The sequence below is a fragment of the Lepisosteus platostomus genome, chromosome 5 (assembly GCF_059453375.1).
Source record: "Lepisosteus platostomus isolate fLepPlt1 chromosome 5, fLepPlt1.hap1, whole genome shotgun sequence".
Lineage (NCBI taxonomy): Eukaryota > Metazoa > Chordata > Actinopteri > Semionotiformes > Lepisosteidae > Lepisosteus > Lepisosteus platostomus.
In genome coordinates, this window is record NC_142615.1 from 49,560,978 (window position 1) to 49,574,618 (window position 13,641).

General features: G+C 52.0%; 6 non-coding genes and 6 pseudogenes across 6 annotated transcripts; all 12 read left to right on the forward strand.

Moving 5' to 3' along the window:
• The first annotated feature begins 82 nt into the window (after positions 1–82).
• Positions 83–201, forward strand: LOC148668417 (5S ribosomal RNA). Its single transcript, XR_015938748.1, has one exon. It is a non-coding gene; the product is annotated as a 5S ribosomal RNA (ribosomal RNA).
• A 537-nt stretch (positions 202–738) lies between these two features.
• On the forward strand, positions 739–857 carry LOC148668418 (5S ribosomal RNA). The gene has a single exon (XR_015939111.1). It is a non-coding gene; the product is annotated as a 5S ribosomal RNA (ribosomal RNA).
• A 537-nt stretch (positions 858–1,394) lies between these two features.
• Positions 1,395–1,513, forward strand: LOC148668419 (5S ribosomal RNA; annotated as a pseudogene).
• A 537-nt stretch (positions 1,514–2,050) lies between these two features.
• LOC148668420 (5S ribosomal RNA) lies at positions 2,051–2,169 on the forward strand (annotated as a pseudogene).
• A 537-nt stretch (positions 2,170–2,706) lies between these two features.
• On the forward strand, positions 2,707–2,825 carry LOC148668421 (5S ribosomal RNA). The gene has a single exon (XR_015937560.1). It is a non-coding gene; the product is annotated as a 5S ribosomal RNA (ribosomal RNA).
• A 537-nt stretch (positions 2,826–3,362) lies between these two features.
• Positions 3,363–3,481, forward strand: LOC148668422 (5S ribosomal RNA; annotated as a pseudogene).
• Positions 3,482–4,018: 537 nt separating this feature from the next.
• LOC148668423 (5S ribosomal RNA) lies at positions 4,019–4,137 on the forward strand. The gene has a single exon (XR_015937561.1). It is a non-coding gene; the product is annotated as a 5S ribosomal RNA (ribosomal RNA).
• Positions 4,138–4,674: 537 nt separating this feature from the next.
• LOC148668424 (5S ribosomal RNA) lies at positions 4,675–4,793 on the forward strand. The gene has a single exon (XR_015938339.1). It is a non-coding gene; the product is annotated as a 5S ribosomal RNA (ribosomal RNA).
• A 536-nt stretch (positions 4,794–5,329) lies between these two features.
• Positions 5,330–5,448, forward strand: LOC148668425 (5S ribosomal RNA). The gene has a single exon (XR_015937562.1). It is a non-coding gene; the product is annotated as a 5S ribosomal RNA (ribosomal RNA).
• Positions 5,449–5,985: 537 nt separating this feature from the next.
• On the forward strand, positions 5,986–6,104 carry LOC148668426 (5S ribosomal RNA; annotated as a pseudogene).
• A 537-nt stretch (positions 6,105–6,641) lies between these two features.
• Positions 6,642–6,760, forward strand: LOC148668427 (5S ribosomal RNA; annotated as a pseudogene).
• Positions 6,761–7,297: 537 nt separating this feature from the next.
• Positions 7,298–7,416, forward strand: LOC148668428 (5S ribosomal RNA; annotated as a pseudogene).
• The last annotated feature ends 6,225 nt before the right edge of the window (positions 7,417–13,641 follow it).

Here is a 13,641-nt window from a genome sequence, read left to right on the forward strand (position 1 = left end):
CGCAAGGGAAAAAAAGCAGCGTCGTAAAAGAGGTGACGGAGCTGTCCTCTCAATAAGAAGGGTGCCAGCAAGCCTTGCTCTAGCTTACGGCCACACCCCCTTGAGCACACCTGATCTCGTCTGATCTCGGAAGCTAAACAGGGATGGGCCTGGTTAGTACTTGGATGGGAGACCGCCTGGGAATACCAGGTGCTGTAAGCTTTTAAGCGCAGGAGGCGCCCTATCCCCGCTCGCTCGCTCATTCCCCTGTTCACATGTGCAGTGCGGCTTGTCCGTCTGTTTATTTGTCAGCTTTGGCGAGACACGGGTGCTTGTGTATTAGCGTGAGCGTTTTTTATTCTGATCAGGAACAGTTTAACAAGTCCGCAAAGGATCGAGGAAAGGTTTATCGCCAGCTGAAAAGAGACACAGCGCTTCGGCTGTGGAGACTTGTTCGGCTGGCGTTCGGAGAGTCGCGTTTTTCAGAATTGTATTGAGATCGTTTTCCACAGAGCTCAGATGTCAAAGCACAGCAGCAGCTCTCCACAGCGATCCTCTATAGCGCCCTTTCTCCCGCAGCTCCGTCCTCATTGGAAGGAAGCAAAAGTGAAAGGCTGAAGTGAAATAGAGCGGGGACGAAGGCAGTGAAGAGAGAGAACGTGGGAAGAAGAGAAAAACGCAAGGGAAAAAAAGCAGCGTCGTAAAAGAGGTGACGGAGCTGTCCTCTCAATAAGAAGGGTGCCAGCGAGCCTTGCTCTTGCTTACGGCCACACCCCCTTGAGCACGCCTGATCTCATCTGATCTCGGAAGCTAAACAGGGATGGGCCTGGTTAGTACTTGGATGGGAGACCGCCTGGGAATACCAGGTGCTGTAAGCTTTTAAGCGCAGGAGGCGCCCTATCCCCGCTCGCTCGCTCATTCCCCTGTTCACACGTGCAGTGCGGCTTGTCCGTCTGTTTATTTGTCAGCTTTGGCGAGACACGGGTGCTTGTGTATTAGCGTGAGCGTTTTTTATTCTGATCAGGAACAGTTTTACAAGTCCGCAAAGGATCGAGGAAAGGTTTATCGCCAGCTGAAAAGAGACACAGCGCTTCGGCTGTGGAGACTTGTTCGGCTGGCGTTCGGAGAGTCGCGTTTTTCAGAATTGTATTGAGATCGTTTTCCACAGAGCTCAGATGTCAAAGCACAGCAGCAGCTCTCCACAGCGATCCTCTATAGCGCCCTTTCTCCCGCAGCTCCGTCCTCATTGGAAGGAAGCAAAAGTGAAAGGCTGAAGTGAAATAGAGCGGGGACGAAGGCAGTGAAGAGAGAGAACGTGGGAAGAAGAGAAAAACGCAAGGGAAAAAAAGCAGCGTCGTAAAAGAGGTGACGGAGCTGTCCTCTCAATAAGAAGGGTGCCAGCGAGCCTTGCTCTCGCTTACGGCCACACCCCCTTGAGCACGCCTGATCTCATCTGATCTCGAAAGCTAAACAGGGATGGGCCTGGTTAGTACTTGGATGGGAGACCGCCTGGGAATACCAGGTGCTGTAAGCTTTTAAGCGCAGGAGGCGCCCTATCCCCGCTCGCTCGCTCATTCCCCTGTTCACACGAGCAGTGCGGCTTGTCCGTCTGTTTATTTGTCAGCTTTGGCGAGACACGGGTGCTTGTGTATTAGCGTGAGCGTTTTTTATTCTGATCAGGAACAGTTTTACAAGTCCGCAAAGGATCGAGGAAAGGTTTATCGCCAGCTGAAAAGAGACACAGCGCTTCGGCTGTGGAGACTTGTTCGGCTGGCGTTCGGAGAGTCGCGTTTTTCAGAATTGTATTGAGATCGTTTTCCACAGAGCTCAGATGTCAAAGCACAGCAGCAGCTCTCCACAGCGATCCTCTATAGCGCCCTTTCTCTCGCAGCTCTGTCCTCATTGGAAGGAAGCAAGAGTGAAAGGCTGAAGTGAAATAGAGCGGGGACGAAGGCAGTGAAGAGAGAGAACGTGGGAAGAAGAGAAAAACGCAAGGGAAAAAAAGCAGCGTCGTAAAAGAGGTGACGGAGCTGTCCTCTCAATAAGAAGGGTGCCAGCGAGCCTTGCTCTCGCTTACGGCCGCACCCCCTTGAGCACGCCTGATCTCGTCTGATCTCGGAAGCTAAACAGGGATGGGCCTGGTTAGTACTTGGATGGGAGACCGCCTGGGAATACCAGGTGCTGTAAGCTTTTAAGCGCAGGAGGCGCCCTATCCCCGCTCGCTCGCTCATTCCCCTGTTCACACGTGCAGTGCGGCTTGTCCGTCTGTTTATTTCTCAGCTTTGGCGAGACACGGGTGCTTGTGTATTAGCGTGAGCGTTTTTTATTCTGATCAGGAACAGTTTTACAAGTCCGCAAAGGATCGAGGAAAGGTTTATCGCCAGCTGAAAAGAGACACAGCGCTTCGGCTGTGGAGACTTGTTCGGCTGGCGTTCGGAGAGTCGCGTTTATCAGAATTGTATTGAGATCGTTTTCCACAGAGCTCAGATGTCAAAGCACAGCAGCAGCTCTCCACAGCGATCCTCTATAGCGCCCTTTCTCCCGCAGCTCCGTCCTCATTGGAAGGAAGCAAGAGTGAAAGGCTGAAGTGAAATAGAGCGGGGACGAAGGCAGTGAAGAGAGAGAACGTGGGAAGAAGAGAAAAACGCAAGAGAAAAAAAGCAGCGTCGTAAAAGAGGTGACGGAGCTGTCCTCTCAATAAGAAGGGTGCCAGCGAGCCTTGCTCTCGCTTACGGCCACACCCCCTTGAGCACGCCTGATCTCGTCTGATCTCGGAAGCTAAACAGGGATGGGCCTGGTTAGTACTTGGATGGGAGACCGCCTGGGAATACCAGGTGCTGTAAGCTTTTAAGCAAAGGAGGCGCCCTATCCCCGCTCGCTCGCTCATTCCCCTGTTCACACGAGCAGTGCGGCTTGTCCGTCTGTTTATTTGTCAGCTTTGGCGAGACACGGGTGCTTGTGTATTAGCGTGAGCGTTTTTTATTCTGATCATGAACAGTTTAACAAGTCCGCAAAGGATCGAGGAAAGGTTTATCGCCAGCTGAAAAGAGACACAGCGCTTCGGCTGTGGAGACTTGTTCGGCTGGCGTTCGGAGAGTCGCGTTTTTCAGAATTGTATTGAGATCGTTTTCCACAGAGCTCAGATGTCAAAGCACAGCAGCAGCTCTCCACAGCGATCCTCTATAGCGCCCTTTCTCCCGCAGCTCCGTCCTCATTGGACGGAAGCAAGAGTGAAAGGCTGAAGTGAAATAGAGCGGGGACGAAGGCAGTGAAGAGAGAGAACGTGGGAAGAAGAGAAAAACGCAAGGGAAAAAAAGCAGCGTCGTAAAAGAGGTGACGGAGCTGTCCTCTCAATAAGAAGGGTGCCAGCGAGCCTTGCTCTTCCTTTCGGCCACACCCCCTTGAGCACGCCTGATCTCGTCTGATCTCGGAAGCTAAACAGGGATGGGCCTGGTTAGTACTTGGATGGGAGACCGCCTGGGAATACCAGGTGCTGTAAGCTTTTAAGCGCAGGAGGCGCCCTATCCCCGCTCGCTCGCTCATTCCCCTGTTCACACGTGCAGTGCGGCTTGTCCGTCTGTTTATTTGTCAGCTTTGGCGAGACACGGGTGCTTGTGTATTAGTGTGAGCGTTTTTTATTCTGATCAGGAACAGTTTTACAAGTCCGCAAAGGATCGAGGAAAGGTTTATCGCCAGCTGAAAAGAGACACAGCGCTTCGGCTGTGGAGACTTGTTCGGCTGGCGTTCGGAGAGTCGCGTTTTTCAGAATTGTATTGAGATCGTTTTCCACAGAGCTCAGATGTCAAAGCACAGCAGCAGCTCTCCACAGCGATCCTCTATAGCGCCCTTTCTCCCGCAGCTCCGTCCTCATTGGAAGGAAGCAAGAGTGAAAGGCTGAAGTGAAATAGAGCGGGGACGAAGGCAGTGAAGAGAGAGAACGTGGGAAGAAGAGAAAAACGTAAGGGAAAAAAAGCAGCGTCGTAAAAGAGGTGACGGAGCTGTCCTCTCAATAAGAAGGGTGCCAGCGAGCCTTGCTCTTGCTTACGGCCACACCCCCTTGAGCACGCCTGATCTCGTCTGATCTCGGAAGCTAAACAGGGATGGGCCTGGTTAGTACTTGGATGGGAGACCGCCTGGGAATACCAGGTGCTGTAAGCTTTTAAGCGCAGGAGGCGCCCTATCCCCGCTCGCTTGCTCATTCCCCTGTTCACACGTGCAGTGCGGCTTGTCCGTCTGTTTATTTCTCAGCTTTGGCGAGACACGGGTGCTTGTGTATTAGCGTGAGCTTTTTTTATTCTGATCAGGAACAGTTTTACAAGTCCGCAAAGGATCGAGGAAAGGTTTATCGCCAGCTGAAAAGAGACACAGCGCTTCGGCTGTGGAGACTTGTTCGGCTGGCGTTCGGAGAGTCGCGTTTTTCAGAATTGTATTGAGATCGTTTTCCACAGAGCTAAGATGTCAAAGCACAGCAGCAGCTCTCCACAGCGATCCTCTATAGCGCCCTTTCTCCCGCAGCTCCGTCCTCATTGGAAGGAAGCAAGAGTGAAAGGCTGAAGTGAAATAGAGCGGGGACGAAGGCAGTGAAGAGAGAGAACGTGGGAAGAAGAGAAAAACGCAAGGGAAAAAAAGCAGCGTCGTAAAAGAGGTGACGGAGCTGTCCTCTCAATAAGAAGGGTGCCAGCGAGCCTTGCTCTCGCTTACGGCCACACCCCCTTGAGCACACCTGATCTCGTCTGATCTCGGAAGCTAAACAGGGATGGGCCTGGTTAGTACTTGGATGGGAGACCGCCCGGGAATACCAGGTGCTGTAAGTTTTTAAGCGCAGGAGGCGCCCTATCCCCGCTCGCTCGCTCATTCCCCTGTTCACACGTGCAGTGCGGCTTGTCCGTCTGTTTATTTGTCAGCTTTGGCGAGACACGGGTGCTTGTGTATTAGCGTGAGCGTTTTTTATTCTGATCAGGAACAGTTTAACAAGTCCGCAAAGGATCGAGGAAAGGTTTATCGCCAGCTGAAAAGAGACACAGCGCTTCGGCTGTGGAGACTTGTTCGGCTGGCGTTCGGAGAGTCGCGTTTTTCAGAATTGTATTGAGATCGTTTCCACAGAGCTCAGATGTCAAAGCACAGCAGCAGCTCTCCACAGCGATCCTCTATAGCGCCCTTTCTCCCGCAGCACCGTCCTCATTGGAAGGAAGCAAAAGTGAAAGGCTGAAGTGAAATAGAGCGGGGACGAAGGCAGTGAAGAGAGAGAACGTGGGAAGAAGAGAAAAACGCAAGGGAAAAAAAGCAGCGTCGTAAAAGAGGTGACGGAGCTGTCCTCTCAATAAGAAGGGTGCCAGCGAGCCTTGCTCTCGCTTACGGCCACACCCCCTTGAGCACGCCTGATCTCGTCTGATCTCGGAAGCTAAACAGGGATGGGCCTGGTTAGTACTTGGATGGGAGACCGCCTGGGAATACCAGGTGCTGTAAGCTTTTAAGCGCAGGAGGCGCCCTATCCCCGCTCGCTCGCTCATTCCCCTGTTCACACGTGCAGTGCGGCTTGTCCGTCTGTTTATTTCTCAGCTTTGGCGAGACACGGGTGCTTGTGTATTAGCGTGAGCGTTTTTTATTCTGATCAGGAACAGTTTTACAAGTCCGCAAAGGATCGAGGAAAGGTTTATCGCCAGCTGAAAAGAGACACAGCGCTTCGGCTGTGGAGACTTGTTCGGCTGGCGTTCGGAGAGTCGCGTTTTTCAGAATTGTATTGAGATCGTTTTCCACAGAGCTCAGATGTCAAAGCACAGTAGCAGCTCTCCACAGCGATCCTCTATAGCGCCCTTTCTCCCGCAGCTCCGTCCTCATTGGAAGGAAGCAAGAGTGAAAGGCTGAAGTGAAATTGAGCGGGGACGAAGGCAGTGAAGAGAGAGAACGTGGGAAGAAGAGAAAAACGCAAGAGAAAAAAACCAGCGTCGTAAAAGAGGTGACGGAGCTGTCCTCTCAATAAGAAGGGTGCCAGCGAGCCCTGCTCTCGCTTACGGCCACACCCCCTTGAGCACACCTGATCTCGTCTTATCTCGGAAGCTAAACAGGGATGGGCCTGGTTAGTACTTGGATGGGAGACCGCCCAGGAATACCAGTTGCTGTAAGCTTTTAAGCGCAGGAGGCGCCCTATCCCCGCTCGCTCGCTCATTCCCCTGTTCACACGTGCAGTGCGGCTTGTCCGTCTGTTTATTTGTCAGCTTTGGCGAGACACGGGTGCTTGTGTATTAGCGTGAGCGTTTTTTATTCTGATCAGGAACAGTTTAACAAGTCCGCAAAGGATCGAGGAAAGGTTTATCGCCAGCTGAAAAGAGACACAGTGCTTCGGCTGTGGAGACTTGTTCGGCTGGCGTTCGGAGAGTCGCGTTTTTCAGAATTGTATTGAGATCGTTTTCCACAGAGCTCAGATGTCAAAGCACAGCATTAGCTCTCCACAGCGATCCTCTATAGCGCCCTTTCTCCCGCAGCTCCGTCCTCATTGGAAGGAAGCAAGAGTGAAAGGCTGAAGTGAAATAGAGCGGGGATGAAGGCAGTGAAGAGAGAGAACGTGGGAAGAAGAGAAAAACGCAAGGGAAAAAAAGCAGCGTCGTAAAAGAGGTGACGGAGCTGTCCTCTCAATAAGAAGGGTGCCAGCGAACCTTGCTCTCGCTTGCGACCACACCCCCTTGAGCACGCCTGATCTCGTCTGATCTCGGAAGCTAAACAGGGATGGGCCTGGTTAGTACTTGGATGGGAGACCGCCTGGGAATACCAGGTGCTGTAAGCTTTTAAGCGCAGGAGGCGCCCTATCCCCGCTCGCTCGCTCATTCCCCTGTTCACACGTGCAGTGCGGCTTGTCCGTCTGTTTATTTGTCAGCTTTGGCGAGACACGGGTGCTTGTGTATTAGCGTGAGCGTTTTTTATTCTGATCAGGAACAGTTTAACAAGTCCGCAAAGAATCGAGGGAAGGTTTATCGCCAGCTGAATAGAGACACAGCGCTTCGGCTGTGGAGACTTGTTCGGCTGGCGTTCGGAGAGTCGCGTTTTTCAGAATTGTATTGAGATCGTTTTCCACAGAGCTCAGATGTCAAAGCACAGCAGCAGCTCTCCACAGCGATCCTCTATAGCGCCCTTTCTCCCGCAGCTCCGTCCTCATTGGAAGGAAGCAAGAGTGAAAGGCTGAAGTGAAATAGAGCGGGGACGAAGGCAGTGAAGAGAGAGAACGTGGGAAGAAGAGAAAAACGCAAGGGAAAAAAAGCAGCGTCGTAAAAGAGGTGACGGAGCTGTCCTCTCAATAAGAAGGGTGCCAGCGAACCTTGCTCTTGTTTATGGCCACACCCCCTTGAGCACGCCTGATCTCGTCTGATCTCGGAAGCTAAACAGAGATGGGCTTGGTTAGTACTTGGATGGGAGACCGCCTGGGAATACCAGGTGCTGTAAGCTTTTAAGCGCAGGAGGCGCCCTATCCCCGCTCGCTCGCTCATTCCCCTGTTCACATGTGCAGTGCGGCTTGTCCGTCTGTTTATTTGTCAGCTTTGGCGAGACACGGGTGTTTGTGTATTAGCGTGAGCGTTTTTTATTCTGATCAGGAACAGTTTTACAAGTCCGCAAAGGATCGAGGAAAGGTTTATCGCCAGCTGAAAAGAGACACAGCGCTTCGGCTGTGGAGACTTTATTAATAAGGCCCCTCAGTAGTTGAGATCTCTGTTATTCCCATCTAGAAACATGCAATCAGCATGTTATTGCTGAAGCAATAGTCACAACATTATTCCACACCTGGGTGAGATGCGGGTTATGATGACAGTCATGCTTTCTACACCTTATACTGAGCTCAGAAATGGACCAAGCGGACATCTCACGAGCAGATCCCTCCGCGTATAAGAAAGGCAACTTGTCTCAGCAAAAATACAAAAAGGCAAAAACCCCACACTTGGAATGCAAACCTACCCTAAAAAGGAAACACGGTTTTAAAACGAACTTGATTTTCCCCTGGAGAAACCTTTTTATGGACACACATCGCATCTATTACACATGTAGAACTAAATATAAAGATAAAACTTAATATAAGAAGTCATGACATATCACACATGACGAAGTCTGGTCCAGAATAAACAGTTTACACTGACCCACCTTTATTTACCCTGGTCACTCACTTCTATTAACTGTTTAACTGGGTAACAAATTAATATTTGTTTCAATTTGGGATCTACACCTGGGAGCCCTGAAATGTTGGCCAGAGGGGAGAAGCTGATATTCAGACGTGAGAATATATTAAAATAAAGGATCTGATGTTGTTTTTCACCTGTCTAATCAAAGCTTGTTCAAAAATTATCTGATTATAGGACACACGAGTTTATAATCATACTCATTCCACTTTTTAACCCCGTATATATGCACAATATGAAACGTATATACACTAAATCTCACGTGTGACTCCCATAATATACATTTCTTTACGAAAATTAGGAACACTTACTACAATTATCAACCCCCCATGACGAGGCAATATTTCATACCTTTGTTTCTTTGTGGGTTCAAAGTTCTGTCCTGTCGTTTCACACGTAATGTTTTGGTAGTTATCTCAATTTTCCTTTGCAATTATCTCCAAGATCATCATCAACTTTTTGTAAAACGCTATGCACAACTGATATTTAAAGAAAGTCCTGTACCAAAACGTCTTCGTAGGGAAAGACAACTTTTTTTCCTTACGTTAGTCGCTACACGGTTACTCAAAAAATCCATTCACCGCCTTTAAAAAAAAAGTTTCGTTTTTTATTGTGGTTCACTGACATTTCTGTCACAATTCTGAGGGACCCCAAATAAAATTCACTTGCCGGTATAAAGACGCCGGCGAGGATAAGACAGGTATCGAGCCACCTGCGTATCTAGCGGACGTTTAAAATAAAAAAATGGCGTGTAATGTTGCGAAGGGCTACTGTTTTTTTTATAGTTTGTCGATTGTAAGGGACGTGGGCCGCGACAGAAATACTGGACGGGGTGGGAAAAGGTTTATTGATGGTTTATTGTGCCGCAACGGTCACAATTGACTCACCAGCAAAGATGGCGCCGAGGCCACATCGACTCCCTCCCGCCCTGCCTCGCACCGAAGCTCGAGCTGCGGAGCGCGACGCCAAACCGCCAGTCCACGGGCGCGGGCGCCGGACATAGACGTCATAAACCCTTCCGAGGCGCAGGAATTATAGATCACTGTAGTTTCTTCTGGACCCGGGTTAGGGACAGTGTGCCCTCCGTGAGAGTCTTCTGAGGAAGCCAGTGTCTCATGGGTGTCCAGGCTTGGTACCATCTGTCCATCACAGGACACACAGACACACACACTCACACACCCTGGACAGGACACCAGTCCATCACAGGACACACACACACTCACTCACACACCCTGGACAGGACACCAGTCCATCACAGGACATACACACACCCTAGATAGGACACCAGTCCATCACAGGACACACACACTCACACACCCTGAACAGGACACCAGTCCCTCACAGGACACACACACACAACCTGGATAGGACACCAGTCCCTCACAGGACACTCAGACACACACACTCACACACCCTGGACAGGAACCAGTCCATCACATGACAAACACACATTCACTCACACACCCTGGACAGGACAGCACTCCATCATAGGACACACACACACCAGGGCCAGTTTTCCCAGAAGCCAATTAGCCCAAAAGCCTGTCTTTGGACCCGAAGAACACAGGGAGAACATGCAGACTCCACACAGACAGCCCCCCCCCCCCCCCCGGGTCCAGACCCGAGCCCGGAGCCCCCCCGCGCTGAACCCCTCCGTACAGACGGCCGCACACAGCTCCGTTGTTCCCGATTCCCGAGGTGATCTGTTAAAAGAAGCCGGTGTGTTGCCTCCAGGTGACATTTCCTACTGGAGTCAGGACAGGAGGCTCTTCTGTACACAGAAGGGGATGGGGGTGGGGAACAAGCCGCCCAGCCCTGTGGTTGAAGCCGATACCCCGGCTTCTCTCCAGACACAGCTGGGTGAGCTCCTCCAGTCAGTACAGGGGGCTCTACTGTACACAGAGGGTGGCGGGGGTGTGGAACAACTCCTTTGTTCGGGGCCTTGGGGCATTCTTGTTGTGAAAGGCGCTATATAAAAAAAACTGAATTGAAATTGAATCTTACAGGTTTGGGTTTTTCAGAGATCTTGTCAGAGATCTTGTCTGACGTGCCCGTTTCAAAAACGTAACGACACTCCTCACGTCCGAGCGCCGCCGGTCTGTGACGTAACGTATCCTTACACAACCATGACGGTTTCATCATGGACAGCACGAAAGCCCGAAAAGTGGTTGACGTTTTAATTTGGCAACGCCACGATGGATCCCAGTTTTTTTTTTTATTTTGGAGGCCAAAAAGGACAAAAAAGGAAACGTCCGGAGTGGATCGATGGTCATCTCTGCGGTTGTTCTGATGTTCTGAAAAAACAAAACAAAAAAAAAAACGGCTCGCTTGCCCGGTCGTGTAGTGTTTCCACACCCCACGCAAATCAACTTCTCTTCGCCCCCGGGGGCTCGTCGCCCGCAGCACCCCTCTCACGTGATAGGGGCTTCCCCCGGCTGTGACGTACTTACCCTACCCCCTTCCGCCAACGTCATACCGAAGGTCGCGCTTCGGGCCGTGGCGATGTTGACGGACTGTCTTGTAGCGTGAGAAGGGTTTAAATTTCGACTTAAGGAGTTGGCCATCGTTATATTTCGCGAGGTATCATACGGGGGGAAAAAGAACATTTATATTTATCAACCTACTAGTAATACTGGGTGGATGTCACGTTCCCCAAAGTTCAGTGCCTCTCTCTAATAAAGTAGAAACGTGACATTGAACTCCGTTCGAAACAGGAGAAATCACCAGGACACGATACAACTGACGTCCGGAAAAGAAAAAAAGAACTCCTATTCCCATTTGTAATGACCCCGTAGTGTTTTTCCCGGTGTGCGCTCATCTTTCGGAGACCCGTTTCTCTCTGGTGTTTTGCTGTTGGAATAAATGCCGAGGTGACCCTTCTGTGTGGAGTCTGCGTGTTCTCTCCAGCGGGTCGTTTCCTACACCGCAGGGGCTGATCGAACCGGGGTCTCCCAATCGTCACAGAAGTGTGTGTCATTTTGGGTGGTGGTGGGGGGGTGCATCGGGGATACTGCGCCCCGAGGGGATAACCTCTCACCTTACTCCGGACGAAGGGAGAAGACCTGTACCTTCGCGAGTCCGGGTTGTGAAAACTTCTTCTGGCAGTTCAAAACGTTTCGAAGAGACTACAGCGCTACCCTGTTTTCCATTTCTATCGTGTATTATTATACAGTCATAAGTATCTGTACTGATCACAGATCCCCCTCTCACTACCAGGACTGAAGCCCAGTGCAGCACGAATAATAATAATAATAATTAATCCGTCTGGACTCTCCACTCAGAGCTCTTCCCAGGTCAGGGGGATCCCCTCCAGCCCCCCCAGTGTGCAGCCCCCACGTGGATGATGCTCCAGTCCGCTCAGCACACAGCAGCTCTCAGTGGGGAGGAGAGCAGAGGGATGGAGCCAGTTCAGAGAGGGGGGGTGATAAGGAGGCCATGATGGGTCAAGACCAGGGGGGGAATCAGGCCAGGACACTGGGGTAACACCCCTACTCCTCTCCAGAAACACCCCGGGATTGTTAATGAGCACAGAGAGTCAGGACCTCGGTTTGACGTCTCATCCGAAGGACAGCGCTTGTTTACAGTCCAGTGTCCCCGTCACTATACTGGGGCATCAGGACCCACACAGACTGCAGGGTGAGCGCCCCCTGCTGGCCCTACTAACACCTCTCCCAGCAGCAACCTCAGTTTTTCCCAGGAGTCTCCCCTCCAGGTACTGACCAGGTTTCTACCTGCTGGGCTCCAGTGGGGAGGGGGCTGCTAGCTGGGAGCTGCAGGGTGAGATGGCTGCTGGGCAAACGATGGCTAAAGAGCTTCCTAGGACACCCTGGAGTTCGTGGTCAACTTCCTTCTCTTCAGACGGAGGTGGCTTGAAATCTGTCTCGTTTCAAGGAGTATTGGACACGATGCCCCCCCTGCTTTAGCCCCGCTAACTGGTGGCACGCCGACAACGAGGGCTCTCGGCCTCAATCCATCAACCACAAACTCTCCGGGATGAAAGAGTTTGTTCGTTTCGGGGGGGGAGGGAAAAAACCAAAAGCTTTTTTTAAAAAACATTTTAATGATGCTTAACAAAAGAACAAAAATTACAATACAGATTAATGTCAAGGGACACACCCCCCCCCCCCCATCTAACGATCATCACAGGACCTTAAAATAATACTTAATAATACAAGGTCATGCAGACGATCTGAGGACTCAGGTGGAGATAATGTGAAAGTTTTCCACAGTCCAGTCTGGGGTCCCTCAGCTTCAGTCCAGACTGGGGTCTGGGGTCCCTCAGCTTCAGTCCAGACTGGGGTCCCTCAGCTTCAGTCCAGACTGGGATCTGGGGTCCCTCAGCTCCGGTCCAGTCCAGTCTGGGGCCCCTCAGCTCTGGTCCAGTCCAGTATGGGGCCCCTCAGCTCCAGTGCAGTCCAGTCCAGTCTGGTGTCCCTCAGCTCCAGTGCAGCCCAGTCTGGGGTCCCTCAGCTTCGGTCCAGCACAGTCTGGGGTCCCTCAGCTTCGGTCCAGCACAGACTGGGGTCCCTCAGCTTCAGTCCAGACTGGTGTCCCTCAGCTTCGGCCCAGCACAGACTGGGGTCCCTCAGCTTCGGTCCAGACTGGGGTCCCTCAGCTCCAGTGCAGTCCAGACTGGGGTCCCTCAGCTTCGGTCCAGCACAGACTGGGGTCTCTCAGCTTCGGTCCAGACTGGGGTCCCTCAGCTTCAGTCCAGCACAGTCTGGGGTCCCTTAGCTTTGGTCCAGTCCAGTCTGGGGTCCCTCAGCTTCGGTCCAGCACAGCCTGGGGCCCCTCAGCTCCAGTCCAGTCCAGTCTGGGGCCCCTCAGCTTTGGTCCAGCACAGTCTGGAGTCCCTCAGCTTCGGTCCAGCACAGACTGGGGTCCCTCAGCTTTGGCCCAGCACAGACTGGGGTCCCTCAGCTTCGGTCCAGCACAGACTGGGGTCCCTCAGCTCCAGTCCAGTCCAGTCTGGTGTCTCTCAGCTCCGGTCCAGTGCAGTCTGGGGTCCCTCAGCTTCGGTCCAGCACAGTCTGGGGTCCCTTGGCTCCAGTCCAGTCCAGTCTGGTGTCCCTCAGCTCCAGTCCAGTCCAGTCCAGTCCAGTCCTTGGTGGGGAAGGCGACTCCGATCTTAGCTGGCACAGAACCAGGAAAGGAACCTGGAAAGAATATTGTTATTGCAGGTGTGAGGGACACAGACACGGACATCACCATGACATCAAACAGCAAGAGGAGACTCCTTCTTGAATCACAGACACGACCGGGCGGCGTCCCCCTGTCTGCTCACCTGCACCTCCTCTTCTTCTTCTTGTCCTTCCCGGCAGCCTGCTCCTCCTCTCCCTCGCTCTTCCTCTCCTGACACACGGTCTCCGCCGCCTCCATCGGCTCGTCCTTATCATCTGTCTCCACCGACATGCAGCTCAGGGACTTTAAAAAGACGCACCAGCACTTCTGAAGCAGAGACAGGAGAGTCACGTTAAGAGTCGGACTGGACACTCCAGGACAT